Source organism: Dermacentor variabilis, chromosome 5 (assembly GCF_050947875.1).
Source record: "Dermacentor variabilis isolate Ectoservices chromosome 5, ASM5094787v1, whole genome shotgun sequence".
NCBI lineage: Eukaryota > Metazoa > Arthropoda > Arachnida > Ixodida > Ixodidae > Dermacentor > Dermacentor variabilis.
Genome location: NC_134572.1, coordinates 176610801 through 176618556, shown reverse-complemented (window position 1 = coordinate 176618556; position 7756 = coordinate 176610801). Strand labels below are relative to the sequence as shown.

Sequence of the window (7756 nt, the reverse complement as noted above, 5' to 3'; positions counted from 1 at the left end):
TGTTCAAATATTATTTCATTGTAGAGACTTCGACGCCTACGGGGACTGTGATGTGCCGTTGTGACGATTGAATCTTTTTTTTTTCTTCTAAATTCTTGGACGTTTCAATATAATTCCTCGAGTTGCGTCGCACTGTATGTTTATCAGGGTTCTCAGCGTGCGATTTCCCACTGCTTCTTTTTTGTAATCCAGTGCATTAATTCATAGCACAAATATGAACATATGCCATGCTTTTTTTAATGGGCTTCTTACCACTCCCTTTCCAATCCAGTGAACTTGCCAGTGTCTATAGCATGGACAAGCTTATAGACCAAACCGTCATGACATCGGACGGGCAGCGGACTCGGGCGAGCGTCTCAGTGCGCGTTTTCCGAACATGCAGACCCGGCGCCGTAGCAGAAATCTTCCTCGCGTCTGTGCTTGCTGCATACCCAAGTTGTAGCCGATGGCTGTTTGCCGGTTTTATGTTTCGCGAGCCAAGCTTCACGCAGCTTCTTGTCCTGCGGCTACGTGTGAATAAGGCTGACACCGGGCTCCGTTGCGTAAATCCGGCACTGCGGCACCGAGCAGTAGCCTACCATGTTGCGCGCCTTCAAAGGCAGCCACTACCTCTTGTAGTGCTTTCAAGCGTTGTAAAGGAGACACTCGAAGCGGCAAAATCTCGGCACTAAATGAGGGCCGCAGCGATTCTAGTGGGGGCTGTCTCTTCGCCAATTCCGACTGTCTCCCCAATCTTGAAGCGGCATCATAAGCTCTATCGAGAGCAACTTGGGGATAGTTCCTTTCTGCTGGCGTTGTTTTAAGGTCATTTAGGTGGTGGATATAATCGTAAACCGAACCGAACCGGATATAATCGTAACGGGAAACCGACCAGTATCCAGACCTCGAGTTATACATAAAACTGATGTCAAAGGAAATTCCAGAGTCAGCGCGGCATTGCCGGAAACGCAAAAATTTGACCCCTGCTCAACACCAAATCCTTTCCTTTCCTCCTTTTTTATTTCAGCCGGCGTGTCAGACGCCTTTCACACGCCGGCTAAAACACATGCATTGACACACCGGAGGAGGGGGGGGAGGAGGGGGATGGCCCTGGCCTTGGCCTTCTGCACAGCATTCCTTTACTCTCAATTCGACACGCTAACACACTTTCCCTCGTGGCCGCACCCTCCCGCCTTACACCCTCTCCGCTTTAGAAGAACCCCACCTATATATACTGTCACGAGGAAAGCATGCGCCGCCTTGAAGAAGCCAAGTCCACTTGTCGAAACGTTGGCTCCTGTTTTCCCCTTGTTCATGTTTTGCTCATCATTTTGAAAACAAAGAGCTTAAACTTCTGGGTCATATTGTCAGCAGCAGCGGTGTTCACCCTGACCTTGACAAAGTCATGACAGTTGATCTGTTCCCGATGTGCGCCGATTTTTATGGCTTTGTGCCTATTACCGCCGTTTTGTGCCCCAATTTTTCTGATATTGCCGAACCTTCGCAATGACTCATCAAGAACAAGGTCACATTTGTTTGGGGCCCGCCGTAGTCCAACAACTTCCACGACCTTCAGCGACGTCTACAGACACCATCGATCCTTGGTCACTTAGACAGAGAGGCTGACACAGAAGTGCATACTGATGCTAGCAACGTTGGTCTCCGAGCGACACTGATACAATTTCAAGCACGTGTTGAACGCGTTAGTGTCTATGCCAGCCACACGTTGTCTGCAGTTGCAAAAAAAAAAGAACTACTCACCAACTGAAAAAGAATCTCTGGTAGTCGCGTGGCCTATCCGGAAGTTCAGGCCATATTTGTACGAACGCCCCTTACGCGTCGTCAGCGACCATCACTCTCTCTCCTGGCTGGCGAATCTCAACGATCCCTCAGGCCGTCTCACAAGATGGAGCCTTCGGTTGCAGTAATCTGACGTTAGAATTATCTATAAGCCTGGCCAGAAACACACTGACGCCGATTGTCTCTCCCGCTCCCCTGTCAAATCCGCCCCACTAGACACTGATGACGACTGTGTCTTCTTTGTACTCTTCCGTCTTCAAACCTAGCCCAACAGCAAGGCCAAAATTCCAAACTGCAGCCCTTGATTGAATATATTGAAGGAAGACGCCTACAACACCCGCAGCACTTCGCGCGTCACTTGTCCTCTTTCTGCCTATGCAGCGACATCCTATAAATGCGGAACTTTCACCCTACGGAAACTGTTTTCCTGCTCGTTGTTCCCGGCCGCTTCTTTCCGCGACGACCTTTTACATGCATGCAACGACGAAGCAAAGTCCGGGCATCTTGGTTTCACGGGTACTCTGGCAAGGATCAAGCAGAAGTACTATTGGAGAAAACCACGGGCGATCTAAGCGCTTCCGAGCGGGAGCCAGGGTGGCGTGAGGTGGGGAGGGCTACGCTCGTCTGCTGCTGAGGTCAGTCCGCGGTACCACGTGCCGTGTGTGACGGACACCACTGCTCGTGCAAGCGGCGATGATGAGTGGCTATGAGTAAGACACGATGTGATGCTCCCTTGGCAGCTGTCGCCGTTTACACTGGTGGCACAACTCCCGCGCGACGAAAGGCCGCTCTCGTCGTTGGTGCAACGAAAGCGTGAGAAGAAAAGCGTAGTACCGTGCTAGACTGGCTGTGCGGAATGGATGGATGGATGTTATGAGCGTGCCTTTCGGAACGGGGTGGTAGGTTGCGCCACCAAGCTCTTGCTGTTATACTGCCTAATGTCCTACCTAGGTTTAAAAAAAACACTATGAATTCCCATAGCCTAATTTTCGTACCCCCTATTGTGAACTTTGTTTTTCTGCGTCTCCGTTGTTTATCGCTTGGCTACTTTTCTTCCATCAACCTTCGAATTGCCTCTTACTAATCTCTACTGCGGACATGTTTACTTTTCCCCTGCTCTCGCTGAACCCAAGGGCTACAAGGAGGCCAGTGGTGCCTTAATCGACCGCTGGGCTGATGTCTTCACATTCTAATAAAATATGATCCATCATTTCCCTAGATTTACCGCAGCAAGCACATGGTTCTTCTTCCATCTTATATCTCGCTTTATAGGTGCGTGTTCTAAAGCATCCTAATTTCGCTTCGAAAAGTAATGAGCTTCCCTTTGAGTGATAATAAATTGTTTCTTTCCTGATTTCGTTTTTCCTCTTGAGTAGTTACCCATGGCAGGTTTCTTTTCCAATGCCTCCACCCATGAGATTATTTCGACCTCTCTTATTTTGCGCCTGACGTTCTTTGTTGTTGTGATGCTCACCCCACAGGCCGCATACTTGCTGATAAGCTTCCTAGTCCTTTTTCTCCCGTGTGAATCAATCTTCTTCCTGCACAAATACCTCGGCACTCTCCCGGTCCATTTACTTTCGTCCATATTCTTTAGTCCTTATTCATAAACAATTTTACCGTGACCTTCCTTCTCTTCAAAACTTGTCCAGCCCATAACATCCTGCACAGATTCATTTGTAGTCTTCCCGTGAGCGCCCAATGCGAGGCGCCCCACTGACCTTTGGTTACCATTGAGTCCTGATTGTACCCCCGATTTCAAGCAAACAATCGCATTTCCAAAAGTACGTCCTGGAACCATTACAGGCTCCCACATACCCCGGAGCACCTCGTACCTATTGTATCCACAAAGCACTCTGCGTGCCATTATAGCTGCATTTTTGTTCGCCTCGACTGTTATTGTTTTTTCCTGTGTTTTCATTTATCTATTGCCTCCGTTTATCCATATAACAAGGTATTTATATTATTTTACCCTAGGTATTCCCTGGCCCTGTATTGCCAATCTCGTCACTATTTTCATTGAATAATATAGCACCTGATTTTCTAACGCTAAATTTCAAACCTAAATGTTCGCCTTCCTGTCCACAAAGATATTAGCCAGACGTTGCAAATGACTTTGCTTGTTAGCTAGCAACACCTGTAATGTAACGTCTAAAAAGGCCACATATAACGGTCTGTTTTCTATTGTTGATATGTCAGTAGACTGAGTAAGAACAAATAAATTATCGTTGAGACGCCTACCTATTTTGAAGCCTTTCTGAAGTTCTCCCCAAATGCCCTTATTCTCTGCCCATTCCTGCAGCTTTAATTTCATTGCCTGCATTGTTAACCTGTATATTACCGATGTAATGGTCAACGGTCTATAGTAGTGATGTCTAGGATATGTCGCCATAGTAGCGCGCGTCATTTGTATGAAAACAAAGCACTGCATGAGCAGCGGCCTGTCAGCGTTGGCTGCTTGGAATCGCGCTCACGTGTCAATCACGCGCTGCTTCCCGCGATCTCACGATTAGCCAGACCGACACGCCACACTTTGCTCCGTTTGGAAAGGGCCGCACGAGACATACTGTCCGCGCCGGCCAATATATCAGAAAATGAAAACATGCATAGATCTGCGCTCAAAATTTGCGTTAATGTGTATTGTAATTGTAAGTGAAAATTTTATCGCCCACACAATCAGCTTAAATACCGATTACTGCATCCAAATTCCCTGTGTCAGAAAGTTGAAGTGTAGTCATCGATGAAGCAGCGAGTACGTGGCATACATGCCTCGTGTTTATTGACGCAACTTTCCTTCTCAGTTGAAAAAGACAACAGGAATTCATGTAGCAACTACAGAAATTGCTGTTGTATGACAAAAGTTCCTGTCGTTTCTGTAGTTCACAGACATTTCTGACGTTACGGCAGAAATTCTGATGTCGCAACAGAAGCATTCTGTCGCGAAGACCAAGTGCTCTGAAGCCGCGACAGAAACGTTCTGTCACGACAACAAGAGTTCTGAAGTCCGAACAACAGCTTTCTATTGTGACAGCGACTCTGAGGTTACGACAGCAATTCTGACGTCGCAACAGAAACATTCGGTCGCGACGGCCAAGAGTTCTGAAGTCGCAACAGAAGCGCTTTCCGTCACGGCCCTTTAAAATTGTATGTCCGTTTCGCATCGGTGGTGTACACTGTACTTTTCTCTTGCGCGGTATTCAATCGTGCTTCTCTGAAGCCGGCAATGCTGATAGCACCGACAGCGGTATTAAAGTCGACGTGGCCAATTGTTATAATTGTGCCGTGACGACGCGGCACCAGCCAACGCCCTACTGGCCTCCTCAAAATCGGCCGCTGATCAAAATCATACCATCTGCGGGAATGGCTGCGTATCCGTTTTCTTTGGTAAGATGTGGCACACAGGCCTGTGGACTTACATGTGCGGTTGCACTGACACATTAGTTAGTTTCCCACAAATATTTCACAAGCTTATGCGAAACGAAAAATATGTTTTGCGTTGTTCCACAAAGCTGCTTGAAAAGCTGTCTCGCTCGGGTTTCATTAATCTGGTAAAGCGCTGCCGTGAGAAGCCAATAGGCAGTTAGAATTAAGACTCATCCACGAGTGTTTATGTAGCTATTTTGCATTGAACACACGAATTAGGTGCGCGCCAAAAAGTGTAAAGAGCGAGAGACAACTGTCGAAATTAGCAGTAACAACCCTAACTGTGTCCCCGGTTACCGTCGTGTATTTCCGAATTTCTTATTCAATATGGATATCCTACAGCAAAATCGGTGTTCTAGCACTCCACAATGTACCTGTCGATGGTAACAACACTTTTGCTCTTCTAGAGATGCCGCAGTTGACGCGGTGGAGGGAACGCGCATCTTGGCTTTTGAAATACAAATGTAAACAGCAACGCAGACAGCGATTTTTACTGTTGACATAGCCAAAATGTACTCTGACAGACATGTCCGGTCGGTGATCATCAAATATGTGGCATCAGGGGCCGGTCCATTCAGACGAACATTCATGTTGCGAGATCGGTGCTAGAGTGTGTAGCTGAGGGGATTGGACAGGTAGCAATGGTGCAGCTAGATCTGGCTAAGGCGTTCGACAGGGTGAATTACTCATTCCTGTTTACTGTTCTAGAGCATATAAATATCGGATCTCTGCTCCTTAGAGGTGTCAGGATATGTTATGCTAATGGCTCAACGAGACTCATAGTAAATGGCTCTCTCTCCGATCCAATTAGGCTTTGATCATCAGTACGACAAGGATCTGTTCACCTTGTATTTAGAGCCACTTTGTATGAGCATTCTTAAGGAACAAAATTTCCAAGGGTTTAAATTACTGACTAATGAGGTTCGTGTTCTTGCGTATGCAGACGACGTGGTCTTTTTTTGTACTGATAAAAAGAGTGTAAAGACTGCTCTTGCGATTACAGAAGAATTTTGTGCAGCGTCTGGTGCAAGCGTTAACTTTGAAAAAAGTTCAGGTTTTTGTTTTGATTATGGGCGACAATGCCATCACATCACGCAGGCATTCAATGGAAAGAGGATCTGCGTTATTTAGGTGTGCCTCTCTCACAGTATAGAAATAGCAACGCTCATTGTTCGGGAAAAGTTGGCAAAATTCAACACAAAGTGAATTCATGGCAAGCGCGGAATTTTTCAATGTTCATTCGTGCTGAAGTGTGTAACGTGTTCTTAGCTTCCCGGGTTATGTATGTGCTGCAAGTACTGCACTGCTCACGACTTCGCCTTCAGGCACTGCATCGCGTATTTGCGACGTTTATTTGGAGTTCGAGCTGTGAATCGATGCGGCGGGACAATCTGTTCCTCCCCGTTGAACGTGGTGGTTTTGGATTAGTACACCTCTTTGTCAGGCAAATTCTTTCTCGCCTGTTTTTCTTTCGAGACAGTGACCATCCGTTTTTGCAGAAAATGTTGCAACTCCGTTTAGTTCATTATGTTCCCAATATACTAGTGTCATCAAATGTCAAAGATGTCCCACAGGCTCCTTGGGGCTTTCTCAAGGAGGTTGTTGACCCATTTCTTTTCTTGAAAGTTATATTCAGCCTGGAGTACGGGTTCACTGCCCGTCGAAAAGCAATTTCTGTGACACTGGTGGACTCTATATTCCCAGATCCTTTGTATCGTGCACTTTATTTAAGCCGACCTTATAAGGATGTACTTAAGCGCGTCCGAAAAATGTGTGTACCTCCTGGAGTAAAAACATTTTTCTTTAAATTACATTCAGAAACACTTCCTGTTAAAACGTGGTTAAATTCGAGGGGTTGCTTTGTGCCATGGTCAACGAACTGTCGGCTCTGTCTACGTGCCGAAACCATAGATCACTGCTTCATAGACTGTAGGGACGCGGTTTCTTTTTGGGACATTCTCCAACGGACACTTAAAAAGGACGTTGACATAACTCCATATTCAATTAGGTTTCTGCCGGTTAAGGTTTTGGGTGGTCCTTCCTGTGACATGTTCATAGTACTTGGCTTATATAGCCTGCGGAGAAGTTGACTGTGTGATCACCATGCCGAAAGCCCGCGATCTACAAAATCCTTCTTTCGTGAAAGTGCTGCCTATGTAAGAAGTGTGTACACTGTGCAGGAACCTCCGCCAGACTGGATGCACTTGTTGGATGCACGTGTGTTTGCCTGAGTTTTAAGTGTGTAGTTGTGTCAACGTTGTAATACACTTACAGTTTTGTTTTCTTTGTAATAAAGAAAAGAATAAAAAGTTCGGTGTGGTGCAGTGGTAAGATGCTAGGCTCGTGCTCCTCAGGTCCCAAGTTCGAATACGGGCGGGAAGTTTTTTTTGTTTGTACTAATAGATTTACATATTTTTAAACAGGTCTCTATCAATTTTTAGTTAAATATTCATCAAAAACTACGGAACTTACGACTACAGGACGTCACACTACAGACAACAGAACTACAGACCACAGAACTACAGAAAACAGAACGACAGAAACAACGTCCCAA

The 7756-nt window shown here is 46.3% G+C and overlaps 1 pseudogene; it reads left to right on the top strand.

The window, feature by feature from the left end:
• Positions 1 to 6482: 6482 nt before the first annotated feature.
• Positions 6483 to 7433, top strand: LOC142583722 (uncharacterized; annotated as a pseudogene).
• Positions 7434 to 7756: the final 323 nt, after the last annotated feature.